Below are 14615 nucleotides of genomic sequence, written 5' to 3' on the forward strand. Positions count from 1 at the left end.
ATGATAATATAAGACATGATATTGAAACTCAAAATGTGTCAAAAAGAAATAATCATGAGTTTCTTAAAACCATGTACTTTAATGCTCGTAGTATTAGGAACAAATTTCAAGAAATACAGGGGTATGTCAAAAGCGAAAATCTCGATATGGTAGGAATAACTGAGACATGGTTAAATGGTACAGAGTTCGAAGCTGAATTTAATATTGCGGGATTTAAACACTTTCATCAGGATAGAAACTATAAGAAAGGTGGGGGGTGTTCTATTGTACGTTAAAAACAATGCTCATGCTTGTGTTTTAGAGAAAGTGAAACAGGATGCATATGACAGTTTGTGGGTTGAGTTAACCCAAAGAAATGGACAAAAAATGAATATAGGTGTAATGTATAGGCCAAAGACATTATCATTAGCAGACGACAAACTGTTATTTCAAGAACTGTCTAGTTTCTGCAACCGGGATTTATTGATAATGGGTGATTTCAATTTTACTGACATTGATTGGATGACCCTTGAACATGGCCATATAGGTAGTCGCTTGATTGATTTTCTTGGTGACAATTACTTAGTTCAGCATGTAAAAGAGCCCACAAGATATGGAAACTTACTCGATCTTTTGATCACTAGCCGCGAAAGCATGGTAACTGATGTAGAAGTCGGTGAATCTGTTGCAAATAGCGATCACAACTTAGTCAGATTCAAACTCCTAAACAATTTTAGAATAGATACTTGTGCTTCTAAAATACCCGATTTCAGTAAAGCTCGGTTCATAGGACTACGTCAGGAGCTTCAGCTTACAGATTGGGAGGCAAAATTAAACGAAAGGCCTGTAGATCAGATGTGGGAAATATCTCAAAATACGCTCACTAAGATGATTCAAACTTACATTCCTTTTAAGGACAGACGTCCCCCAAATCAGGCTCGCCCAAAGTGGCTCGACAAAGAAACTGAAAAAAGTATTGCTAAAAAGAGACAGGCTTATAAGAAATATAAGTGCTCGGGTGCACCTAATGACTATGAAAGTTATGTTTCAATACAGAGAGATTTAAAAAAGACAATAAGAAAAAGAAAACGACAATACGAAATGAACATCGCTGATAAATCCAAAGAGAATCCCAAAGAATTCTATAGTTACATTAGAGATAAAAAGGTTGTTAGGAATCACATTGGTCCACTATTATCTGCTGACGGTCAACTTGAATATTCAAATGAAGGAATGTGTAATATCTTAAACGATTATTTTAGCTCGGTATTCGTAAACGAAACACCTCAAAGTGAATTCCAAACTGAAACCTGTGAAAAGTCTGGGGTAAACTTACTCACTACGGTAAATATAACAAAAGAAAAAATTAAAAGGTGTATAGACAAACTCAAAGTTAATAAAACACCAGGGCCTGACGGTTGGCATCCAAGAATCTTAAAGGAAATGAAAAATGAGATTGTTGTTCCATTAGAAATTATTTTCAAGAAATCCATCATATCCGGAGATGTCCCAAGAGAATGGAAACTAGCTAACGTTACTCCCATATTCAAAAAAGGTGACAAAAAGAAACAAAATAACTATAGGCCTATAAGTTTGACTTCAATCGTAGGAAAAATAATGGAAACTATCATCAGAGATGCTATCGAATATCATTTAGAAAGTAACCGTTTGATAAATGATAGCCAGCATGGTTTCAGACGGAAACGTTCTTGCGTGACTAACTTACTCGAATTCTACAACACAGTTATCTCGAATTATGACAAAAGAAACAATATAGATTTAATATATCTAGACTTTGCAAAAGCTTTTGATACCGTCCCACACGAAAGACTACTTACTAAATTAACTTTGCATGGAATAAGTGGTAGCCTATTAGGTTGGACTAGTAATTGGTTGAAAGGTCGAAAACAGAGAGTTGTTTTAAATGGAAAAACTTCTGGGTGGAAAAGTGTTGCAAGTGGAGTTCCTCAGGGTTCCGTTCTTGGGCAATTCTATTCATAGTATATATAAATGATATAGACCATGGACTAAAATCTACTGTTTCCAAATTTGCTGATGATTAGAGCCCGGATTTCTAGCATTTATTCTATTATTGCTATTACGACTATAAATGCAAATAATAATTTGCATTTATTGCAAAAAATGCTACTTTACTATATACGCTATTTTGACCAGACACAAAGGCAAAAAGTAGTCATTATGCAATAAATGACTATAAAACCTGCACAAAGTAGTAGTACGCATCTGTACCATTAAACATATAATAATTTAATTATCAAGTAACGCTGAATAAATAATTAATATAACTAAGTTGGCCATACTTCAACTTTCTTTCATTTTCCTATTAAAGAAAACGCAAGAAATATAATTGAGGAAAAATTTAGAATATAATTAAAAGATAAAAGTGGGGCTTTTGTCAAATTAATGAAATTATAAGCAACAAAAATTAAAAATGGGTTATGTTTACATATAATAGTAATGTATAATAATACATTGTAGCAATGTATAAACACGTGTCACGTGTGTACCTAATCTGCATTCAACGTGAATTGTGCAAGTCACTGTTATTGTGGTCACGCCATTACCAGTTACACAAGTGATTGAACCTGCTATAAAATGCCAAAAGTGAAGCAATCCGATGGAGTGCGTATCCGAAATATATTTTAAGTATGCTCCCGTCACTTCAGTAGAAGTTGAGCGGACATTTTCAAAAATGAAAATGATTCTTTCAGATAGAAGATTGTCGCTTACAACGGAAAATATAAATAAAATGTTAATTATTTCTTGTAATAATGTTTAATTATTAAGTATTACTTTGTTTTGTTATCTATTCTATAGTTTTTAACTATATGGTTTCCGATTAGAATAATAACTTTCTCTCAGTTTTTATAGCTGCCTACACATGAAAGAAAACTGCTGAATTTTAGCCAAAACTAGCAAAGTTTTACGTGCTATTTTGCTACAAATAAGAACTATTTTGCTAGAAATAAAAACTATTTTGCTATGATACCTGCAATATCAACTTTTTTTAGTGCTATTTTGACCATATTTTTTGCGCTATTTTGACCACTTTTTTAGGACTAGAAATCCGGGCTCTACTGATGATACAAAACTGTGCGGAGTGGCAAATGATCACCCAAACCAATTAGATATTCAAGAAGATTTAGATAAATTACAGCAATGGTCTGAAAAGTGGCTAATGAAATTTAACACAAGTAAATGCAAGGTAATGCACATAGGTAAAAATAACAGTAAGTACGATTACAAGTTATTTGGAAATTCGTTAACAAAAGTGGATAGTGAAAAAGATCTCTGCGTAATTATCAGTAACGACCTCAAATCATCCAAGCAATGTATTTCAGCCTCTGAGAAAGCAAATAAGATTCTGGGATTGATTGCGCGATCTTTTGATTTCAAAAGTCCATCACTCATTAACAAGCTATATAAATCGTTAGTTCGTCCACATTTGGAATATGCTGTTTCCGTATGGTCACCGAATCTCATTAAAGACATTGACAGACTGGAAAAAGTACAACGGCGAGCCACAAAACTGATTCCAAATATCAAAAATAAATCATACGAAAATCGACTTAAGCACATGAATCTGTTTTCCCTAAAAAAGCGTAGACTCAGAGGTGACTTGATACAGGTCTTTAAGATTTTAAAGGGAATTGACAACATCAAAAGTGACAAAATTTTCACATTGAATGAGAATCAGACTAGAAACAATGGTCTCAAACTGTCCGGAAATAGATTCAATTTGGAAGTAGGTAGAAACAACTTTGCCAACCGTGTAGTTAATGAAGGGAATAAACTTCCTGCACAGGTAGTGCAATGTAGTTCAGTTCGAAGCTTTAAGAATCATTTAGATAAATACCTAAGTAAGATGCTGTAATGATTATGATTTATGTTATATTTTTTGTTTTTGTTTTGTTATAATTTGTCTGTCTGATTTTCATTTATTATTAGTTATATGTCAATTTATTATCATTTACTATTTACATGTTTGTTTATTATTTTAACTATACCTATGCATTTATTTATGTATTTTATTTGTTATTTACATTATTATAGTTTTTATTTATTATTATGATTTTTTTTTTTTTTTTTTTTTTTTCATCCGACCTAGATATGGATCAAAAGGTCTCCTGTCGGCATGCTCCGCCTTTGTAATCCTTTGTAATGAATAATCGGTTTGGCTTCGTGAATTCCCCTATCAGGAGGTTAGAACGGTGTCCCTTACAGGGGACTTTGTTGCGTGGCATTGAATAATGCCCTTGGTCCAACTCGCTGGCGGCAGGGGTTTCAACTGTCTCCTCGACCTCCGCAGCAAGTCGCGATGCTCTAAGCTGCTCGCCCAGCTTCCAATTATGGTCGTAATTACAACTGCACGAAAATAATTTCGTTCGTAAAGCGATGTAGTGGGGACCAGAGGTGGACACCTGGTAGTGGTGGCCTTTCGAGGCGGACGTCGGAGAGAATCGTGTCCCCGTTCTCGGTCTCCAACACTCGTTTATTCGTAAGGCCTAGTGGGACTCGAGTCCGACCTTTATCTGGAGGAGCAACTCCAAGAGGTCTCGAGAACGAAGCCAAGAGCCCTCTTCGCCTCAACTCATTTATTTTCTTGTGTTATTTATTTGTTAATTTATTTGTTTGTTATTTGTTTATTCATTTATTTTTTCATTAATTTATTTACCTACTTGCTTATTTATTCCTGTGTCTGTTTGATTTTTTATATGTTTATTCGTTTATGTATTATATATTTCTTAGTTTTCATTAATTTATTGATTTATTTATTTATTCATTTATTCATTCGCTTTCTATTTGTTTATTCACTTATTTCTCTATTAATGATTCACTTATTTCCTTATTGATTGTTTATTTCTCTATCAATTATTTCCGTATCGACTGCGAACTTGTTCTTGAACGGTTTCTCCTTTGATGTTTCGATTTTTTATTTTTTTTCCAAGGGCTTACAAAATGCCTCGAACGGTCCTCAACTCGAACTGTAAGTGTTTTTGTTCAACGACTAACAAGTCTTTTTTACTTTATTTTTTTCTCGGCTGTGACTCACTTTCATTATTTGCGCTTTGTCGTTGTTATCGTCGTTGTCGTCGACATCATTGTTATTGTTCAACTTTCTCTTTCTTTTTCCTTTGTCTTCTTTCCTCGAAGGCGAAGAGAGTTGGAATGTTTATTTTTGTCTTTTCTTCCCTTAGACAAACCTGATGAGACGGGATACGTCAAAGATGTTAGGAGTGAAAATACAAATCATTCTGAGTTGCTTGTAAATTGCGTCGACTCACGTTCTTTAGATTAATAGATCAAATTGTCCCGTTTAAGACCCGTTATACGTTACCCTCTTGACAAAGAAATCCATACATGTACTACTTGACCTCGTTGATCACAAGATCACCAACAAGATCACTATCACTGATCTATCACTGATCGATCACTGATCGCCCTTTCCGTTCGACATGACACTTTTCTTCTTATTCTTGCTGTCGTCAGGCGATTTTATTCAAGATCGTGGCGCCGATTGATCCTTTCTGTACAGGACGGCAAGATACCTCGGCGCCAAACCATTTCATTCACTACCATGGTTGGGGTTCAAAATCCCTCAAGTAAATAAAGCCACCTGAGATCTACTTCAGCGAAACCCATACAAAGTTCTTGGCGTCATCGGAAGTGTGCTTGTTGGTTCCGCATTCGCCTAATTGTGGGTTCGATTCCCACACTTGTCTCTGATTCCCGGAAGTGATTGTTAGTGAATGCCCCCAGCTGTCCAAGCACAGAAGGCAAAGGTGACGGCTTCGGACGCAGCAACTCAGCTCCTCCTGACGTGGCTCCTCGCCTTTACATAGTTTCTCCTTGAGTCGATATTTCTGATACTCTCAAACTTGTCTTTGAACCTTTCCGGTCAATAAAGTTAGTTATTTAGCTAGTTAGTTGCAGCCTCTTACACTGCACTGCATCACCCCGACACTGTGGCCTTGAATAATGTGCTGGACTCGTGATCGACAGCTATTACCCTCCCGGATGAGATCTCAAAGTTCATAAGTGGCCCGATCCGTGGGTAATGCTGTGACCTCACACACACACACACACACACACACACACACACACACACACACACACACACACACACACACACACACACACACACACACACACACACACACATGTATACACACACAACTTGCCCACCAGAGTTGAAGTGCCGATTCAAAGTGCAGTGATGCTGATTTTTTCACCCCTGGACGGGGCTCGAACTCGGACCATTGAATTAACGGTCGAGAACGTTACCACTGCACTGTCTAGCACCCTCCCGGACCTCGAAGCTGTGAAACTCACGTTTCGGGCTACAAGTTTCCTTGTTGATCTTATTCAACATGAGTTCGATTCCCAAAACCCGTTGCAGGCTTGCTGCATTGGTTCCCGACAACCATGGCTAGACGGGAAAGCGACCCAACGTCGAACTAGGGGAAAAATAATAAGATGAAATAATAATGATAGTAATAGTAACAATGATAATAATAATGATAATAATAATAATAATAATAATAATAATAATAATAATAGTAATAATAATAATAATAGTGATGATAATGATAATGATAATATAATAATAATAATAATAATAATGATAAACCAGTAGCTTGCCGCAACTGAGTCCTTTGCCCTATCAGGGGTTTTTCACTTCCCACTGCGTAGAAGTGAGATGATGATGAGATCTTGTTTATACCCTCAAACTTCCTCTTGATTACAACCCAAGTACCGAACATCACCACCCAAGGAGGCTTATCAAACTGTTTCTTTATCACCGAGATATGTTTGTCCCTTTCTCTCAGATGAACAGAATCGCCTGGCGGCAGTCGGAGCAAATGTACAAATCATGAACACTTTCTTAAACAGCACAACATGCGCGTTGCCGTCATACAAGAAATAAAACTCAAACATTCACAAAAAACACCCTCATTTCATCATTTCATCTCCATCAGACGAGACAGGACCGAGGCAACGGCTGTGGACACTAGTCCAACAATCTGTCTGGTTCGTGGACACAAGTTCCAAGTCCAAAACCCTTCCCCCTAACACAGACATCTCTGAAACCCAACCACTCCAAATCCGAACAGGTCACAAATCCACAATCACAATAGTTAACATATACAAACCTAACCCCCAATCATCCCCCATAGTTCCGGACAACTTCATGTCCATTCTCAACTAACTCAATACTATCCTCAACATTATCCTGGGCGGACTATCCCTAAGTCGTCGGCCTAGTATATCAACAACACCGACATGAATAGGGGGGGGGGGGTTGAATTACAGACACAGTTTGGCTCACTGACCATCATGAACAGCACCCATAATCATACACATATTACCCCATCAAGTCCTCCATACCTCCTCCTTTCCTGCTATCACCTTCTGCTAACCCCCCCCCCCCCATTTAACCTCAACAACTCCTTGGAAAGTGATCGGAGCCCTTGGATCCAATCACCTTGCAGTCATCATCACCACCAAAGCACGATACACCCCAGTTGACCACAGACACACATGTACTAGTTACAAAAGAGCAAAATGGGAAGCTTTCACTGAAGAGAGAGAACAACACTTGGAGACACTGGACAGTCCACCAACCACAAGCATAGACACTGCTGTGCTCACCTTCAGTAGAACCATACAAAATGCAGACGAGAAGTAAATCCTCAGAGGCAACAGAAAATCACACAACCTAAATTTCACACTAGAAATTCAAGGCCTTATCAAACACCACAACACACTCAAACACACCACCCCCACACCTATCCCTCAAAACATAAGAGACCAAATCCAAACACTTAACACTGAGATCAAAAATAAAATACATGAACAACAAAACACTAAATTGGCAAAACTTTGTCAACACAACCACAAAACAAACACAAGAAATTGTACAAGACACTCAACAGCATTACACTATCCAACAGCAACACACCACACTCTCGTGCAGCAATCACCACAACAGCAGTTACCCTACCCTTAAACAGACGACAATCAAACAATCCCATAAATCACTTTGCACAGACAAGCCATCTCATCCCTCACCTTGACGACCGACGCATCACCCGACCTAAGAAAGACTTCCCCACAGACCCAGACTACCCACACTTCATAAACGGCCAGACGAAGCATGTAATCCATAACCTCAAACACTCATCCGCTTGTGGTCCGGACAACATAAGTAACATCCACCTGAAACATACTCGGAATACATTCACTCACTCACATTGCAAACTGCAGCTATTCACACAACATCCTACCCGACATCTCGAAGCATGGGAAAAATCATCACATTTCCCAAACCTAACAAAGACCCAACAGTTCCGGCACCACACCGCCCAATCACACTTCTCTGCACCCCTTCCAAAGTTATAGAACACCTCATACTGTACTACAACTCGTCACACCACATAACCCCCTTGCCAAATCACAACGTGTTTTTAGACCACTACACTCCACAACACTCTTCTGATTGACCTTATATAAAAAGTTTTTGGCGGCATCAATTCAGATAGACCTTAACACACAACACTTCTTATAACATTAGTAGAAAAAAAGAATTACGACATCCTCTGACACAATTTTACAAAAAAATATATACGACAAAGACATGTATGATATTGCCAAGAGATGGCTGACCAATTATTTGGTAGGCAGAAATGCATATGTGTTATATAATGGCCAATCATCGCACACGAGAAACTTTAGGCACGGAGTACCTCAGGGGTCCGCCCTATCCCCCACACTCTTTAATCTATACTTGCACGATATACCCACATCCCACACCTCATAAATACGAATCTCTTCATACGCAGACGACATAACAATTACATGCACACACCTTAACGCAGATCCATAGAAATACATACCTCGATACGCTAAACACCTGGCTCAGTATAGACTCAAAATAGTTCCAACCAAATCCACAGCCACACACCTCTCACCAAATGGACAGCAGAACACAAATACATGCCATGCCTCTTTATCAACAACACCCTCATACCAAACGCACATTCGCCCAAGATTCTTGGCGTAACATAGGATACATCCATGTTATTCAAACAACACATCACATGCAGACAGTGTGCATACCTAGACTCAACCCTATTAAATCACTTGCAGGTACAACATTCACACACAGCAAAGAAACTACTATTACAGTACGCAAACAATATATACGCTCAATGTTGAATTATGCGAGCCCTGCATGTCCCCTAACCTCACTGATACACACCACAACACCATACAGACTATACAGAACAAAGCCCAAAAGATAATTACAGGCTACACAAATCGACACCTAAGCGACAATCTTTACGTCTTCGTCTTCGTCAGACAACGAGTCCCTCGTGGCCTTCCGTCGGAAGCCGAGGGTCCCTTCCGGTAGGCCTGGGACCTTACCTCCTTCCGCGGTCACTTGAGGGACGCCTCTTCAGAAGCGGGCGGTGGCAAAAAAACGACATGAAGAACGATGTAGTTCGGGCCAAGAATGAGCACAGCTTCGTGCACGATCTAACTTCTCTCTCTCTCTCTCTCTCTCTCTCTCTCTCTCTCTCTCTCTCTCTCTCTCTCTCTCTCTCTCTCTCTCTCTCTCTCTCTCTCTCTCTCTCTCTCTCTCTCTCTCTCTCTCTCTCTCTCTCTCTCTCTCTCTCTCTCTCTCTCTCTCTCTCTCTCTCTCTCTCTCTCTCTCTCTCTCTCTCTCTCTCTCTCTCTCTCTCTCTCTCTCTCTCTCTCTCTCCTCTCTCTCTCTCTCTCTCTCTCCCCCCCCCTCCGGTGCTCACTCGCCCGGGCCTCACCAGCTGATGATCTCCAAAGGGGCCTTTTGGCCGACCCCCCCCCCCCAAGCATACTAGGGTCCCCACCTCCGACCGCCGACAACTGTGGCATTCCTCTCAAGACTGGAGCTTCAGTCTACCTCTAACTCAATCAAGGAGGAAGAAGAAAAGAGAAAGAGAAAGGGGAAGGCTAATGGGCATCTGTGGTTCCCCTGGAGTAGCCAATGTATAGAACGCCGAAGTAGGGCTCGAAGAAAAGGTCTACGAGGACCTTGGTCTTCGAGCGCACTCCGACAGAAAAACCGAGGACTCGGACATAGTGAGGGGGCCAATATATATCCGTTGGATTCAAATGTTAATTTTTGACTACTGGTTGGACTGTCTTCTGGAAGAATTTAGCTTGTAAAAAAAAATCGCCTTTTTTCTAGTACGTTTCTATGAAATTCAAATCATGGCCCGAATTGTGCTAAAATCAATTACGTTACCCCCAAAAATCAAGTCAGATACCCAGTATTATTCCTGGAAGTTCACATTTTGATAAAACAATAACACTTCCTGTAACAAACTAAGCTTTTTTGCTTCTATAGTATACAGCGATGTCATTACTCAAACATGTTTTTGTTCGGTCTCCCCTTACACCATCTTGGTTGGATTTGGTCAGCTTTAAAACAAGACAGAACATTAATATTCAGTTAGCGTTTAAGGATGTCCTTCTCCATCCTCATTAATTCCCAAGACTGCCTGGCTGACGTTACTGCAAATCTGCTCATTGATTCCGCACCTACACATCTCGGAGTAGTTGATGCACTGGGACCTACAGGAACAGTTGGACCCGCAACTAGCCTTCTTGCACCCACATTTGACGAGATGAGTAACTGTGGCTGGAGCTGGAGGACCCTTTGTGTGTTGCTGGTGATAAGTTAGGCTAGGCTAACCCGGTACGGAAGGGGTTAACTGAGAAAGGTTTCTGTATGTAAGGAGTTAGGTATACCTGCCTAATCGAGTTCTCAATTTTTTTTTTTTTTTTCGGCGGGGAGGGATAATTCATTCTTGTTTGACGTTTTCAACCACTGCATGAGGCAGTGACTGTGACTCAAAGTTTGCTGTCACAAGTATTGTAAGAGGAATAGGTGAGGAGCCTACGCCAGGAGGCGCTTAGTAGCTGCGGCTGAAGTCATCACCTTTTCCCTATGCGGTTTAAGGACTATTGGGGCCGGTTACAACAGTCAGTGCTTGGAATTGGAGAGCTGTTCGAGATTCGAACCCACGACTAAGCGAATATGAAACCAACACGCTTCTGAAGACCTTCTTTTCGTGCTTTCAAGGAGTCAAGGCGTCCTGACTCGACCACCTCCTTCATGATGGGACTGAGGCTTTTGTGCGCATATCCTTCCATCCTTTGGGTCTGAGGTCTCCTGAGAAACTCCACAAATACTCCCCACGGACAGGGAGTCATCCATCGAAGGCTCTACGGTCGTCCCTGGACGCCTTCATCCCGCTCGCGAGTTTCACGTCTTGTGAACCGGGTTGTTGTTGTTGTTGTTGTTGTTGTTGTTGTTGTTGGTGGTGGTGGTGGTGGTGGTGGTGGTGGTGGTGGTGGTGGTGGTTCTTCTTCTTCTTCTTCTTCTTCTTCTTCTTCTTCTTCTTCTTCTTCTTCTTCTTCTTCTTCTTCTTCTTCTTCTTCTTCTTCTTCTTCTTCTTCTTCGTGTTATTGTTGTTATTAATTATTGTTATTGCTATTATTGTTATTAGTTATTGCTATTATTATCATTGTTATTATTGTTACTATGTTATTTTTATCATTGGTATTATTATAACCATTGTGTTTTCATTGTTATTATTATCATTGTTGTTATTATCATCATTATTGTTATCATTGTTATTATTATTATTATTACTATTATCATTATTATCATTATTATTATTATCGTTATTATCATTATTATCATTATCATTATTATCATTATTATCATTATTATCATTATTATCATTATTATCATTATTATCATTATTATCATTATTATCATTATTATCATTATTATCATTATTATCATTATTATCATTATTATCATTATTATCATTATTATCATTATTATCATTATTATCATTATTATCATTATTATCATTATTATCATCATCATCATTATCGTTGTTATTGCTGTTGTTATTATTATTGTTGTTACAAACGCACAAAAGACCGAAATCCTCTCTTCTGTGTGTGTGTGTGTGTGTGTGTGTGTGTGTGTGTGTGTGTGTGTGTGTGTGTGTGTGTGTGTGCGTGCGTGCGCGCGTGTGCGCGCGCGCGTGCGTTTGTGCGTATGTGTGTGTAAGAAAAAGGAAAATTTTCATCTGCAATGGATCCCCATCAGTTACGTATTTAGTTCTTCCTTGAAATATTTTTTCCAAGAATTCATCCAGAACCTGTTGGGTATAAAGTCGATTCTCGCAATGGGCGACGTCTGGAGACAACAATGGAGTTACAATCCGAGAATAATAATAACTTTTGCTTTGAGTTTTAATAGCCGGGCCTTCCCACAGATCTCTCTGAAAAATCAATAAATAAATACATTAGTAATTGAATAAATAAATAGATAAATATATATAGGAAAATAGATAAATGAATATATATAGATCATTTAATGAATAAATAAGTATATAAATTCATGGATAAGTAAATAAGTATATTAATAAATAAACATATAAATAAATTAATAATTCAATAAATAGACAAGTAATTAAATCAATCAATAAAACAATAAAACAATAAATAGATAAAAAAGTGAATAAATAAATTAATAAGTAAATAAATAAATTGTCTATGTTGTTTCGCATTAGCTTGGCAGTGGGTTCGAATCTCGCACTCCTCTCCAATTCCCAGCATTGACAAGTTACCTACGTCTACACTCCAAGAACATAGGGACAAAAAGTGGCGGCTTCGGCCACAGGTACGCGGCTCCTCCCGTAGTTCCCTCATGTTTACTTTGTATTGCTTCTATCACCCGTCAACTCTTTTGGGGGGAAATGGGGATGGGTGGAGGGATAGGGAGAAGTTGATGGAGATTGAGATGCATCAACAGTCAGAAAGATTGATGATTGAAGGCGGAGGTGGAGAAACACAATCCAAGGCGAGACAAGAAAGTGGGTTTCACTCAAGGGGAAAACGTGTGTACAAGCATTGCACTACACACGCGCGTGTACGCACACACACACACACACACACAAACACACACACACAAACACACACACACACACACACACACAAACACACACACACACACACATATCGATTCGAGTCCCGACCCGGCACTCCATCTATGGTGGGCAAGGAGTTGGGGTATATGTGTGTAAGGTCACAGCATTACCCATACATCGGGCCATTTATGAATTCTGATATCTCAGCGGAAGAGTAATGACTGTCGATCACGAAGTCCGGCACGTGATCCAAGACCGTGGTGACCCACGTGCACGCGCACACACACACACACACACACACACACACACACACACACACACACACACACACACACACACACACACACACACACACATTTCAAAGAACAGCACCAATAATTTCTTCCAGCCAAGCTGATGAAGTATACGATGAAATGTTATCAGCTGGAACGTCCGACATAATATATACACAATGAATCTAAAGTAAAGTTTGATCAGTAGAGAAAGAGGCGGCATTGCACCAGCGTAACAATTTTCCTGTTGGTTACAACTGGTTAAGTGCACACACACACACACACGCACGTATTCTTTCCCTCTCTCTCTCTCTCTCTCTCTCTCTCTCTCTCTCTCTCTCTCTCTCTCTCTCTCTCTCTCTCTCTCTCTCTCTCTCTCTCTCTCTCTCTCTCTCTCTCTCTCTCTCTCTCTCTCTCTCTCTCTCTCTCTCTCTCTCTCTCTCTCTCTCTCTCTCTCTCTCACGCACACACATACAATGGCACGACTCGGTGGCGCGGTTGGTAGAGTCTCAGACCTTCAGCACGGGGGTGACGGCGGTACCTGGTTCAAATCCTGCCCAGGGCTGAAATTATTTCAGTATCGCTGCGCTTCGAGTCGTTACTCCAACTCTCGTGGGCGGGGAGTTGGGTATGTGTGTGCGTGTAAGGTCATAACATTACCCATAGATCGGTCATACGAGCTCTGAGCTCTCTTCCGGGAGGGAAATAGCTGTCGATCACGAGTCCCACACGTGATCCAAAAGACTAAGGTGAAAGACCAAGGTGAATACACACACGCACACAAACATGAATACACATACACACCAGAAGGGCAAACAAAGAGCATGTTGGTCGGGTCAGACTGAGGAGGAGGGAGGAGGGGGAGGAGGAGGAGGAGGAGGAAGAGGAGGAGGAGGAGGAGGAGGAGGAGGAGGAGGAGGAGGGAGTCAGCAGCGGTTAGGGCGAGTTCCAAGGGTCGGTCAGGTTAGGGGATGGGACGGGGTGAGGGGGGAATAGGGGGGAGGGAGGGTTATGGCTGAGGAATGGAAGCGAGGGGGCGAGGGGGGGTGAAAGTATGGGGGGTGCTACGTCATGGTTGTATAGGTTTGGGTGAAGGAGGAGGAAAAGGGTGGGTGGGGTTGTTGTTGTGGCGTAAGGTATGTCTCTCCGTATGTACCAATGGATGGGGACGGGGAGGTAAGGTTCGTGATAGCCAAACCCGTTGTTCCTAATGGGCCCTCGACCCAGTCCCGCTTTCTCCCACTCTATTCACCTCCGTTTCCTTCCTAGGCCTTCCATCCCATCCCCCACACACTCCCGCTTCAGCCCGCTGCCTCCCACATTCCCTCTTGGACCCGTTCCTTTCGTT

Source organism: Oratosquilla oratoria, chromosome 23 (genome assembly GCF_046742065.1).
Source record: "Oratosquilla oratoria isolate Oo_2021 chromosome 23, ASM4674206v1, whole genome shotgun sequence".
Lineage (NCBI taxonomy): Eukaryota > Metazoa > Arthropoda > Malacostraca > Stomatopoda > Squillidae > Oratosquilla > Oratosquilla oratoria.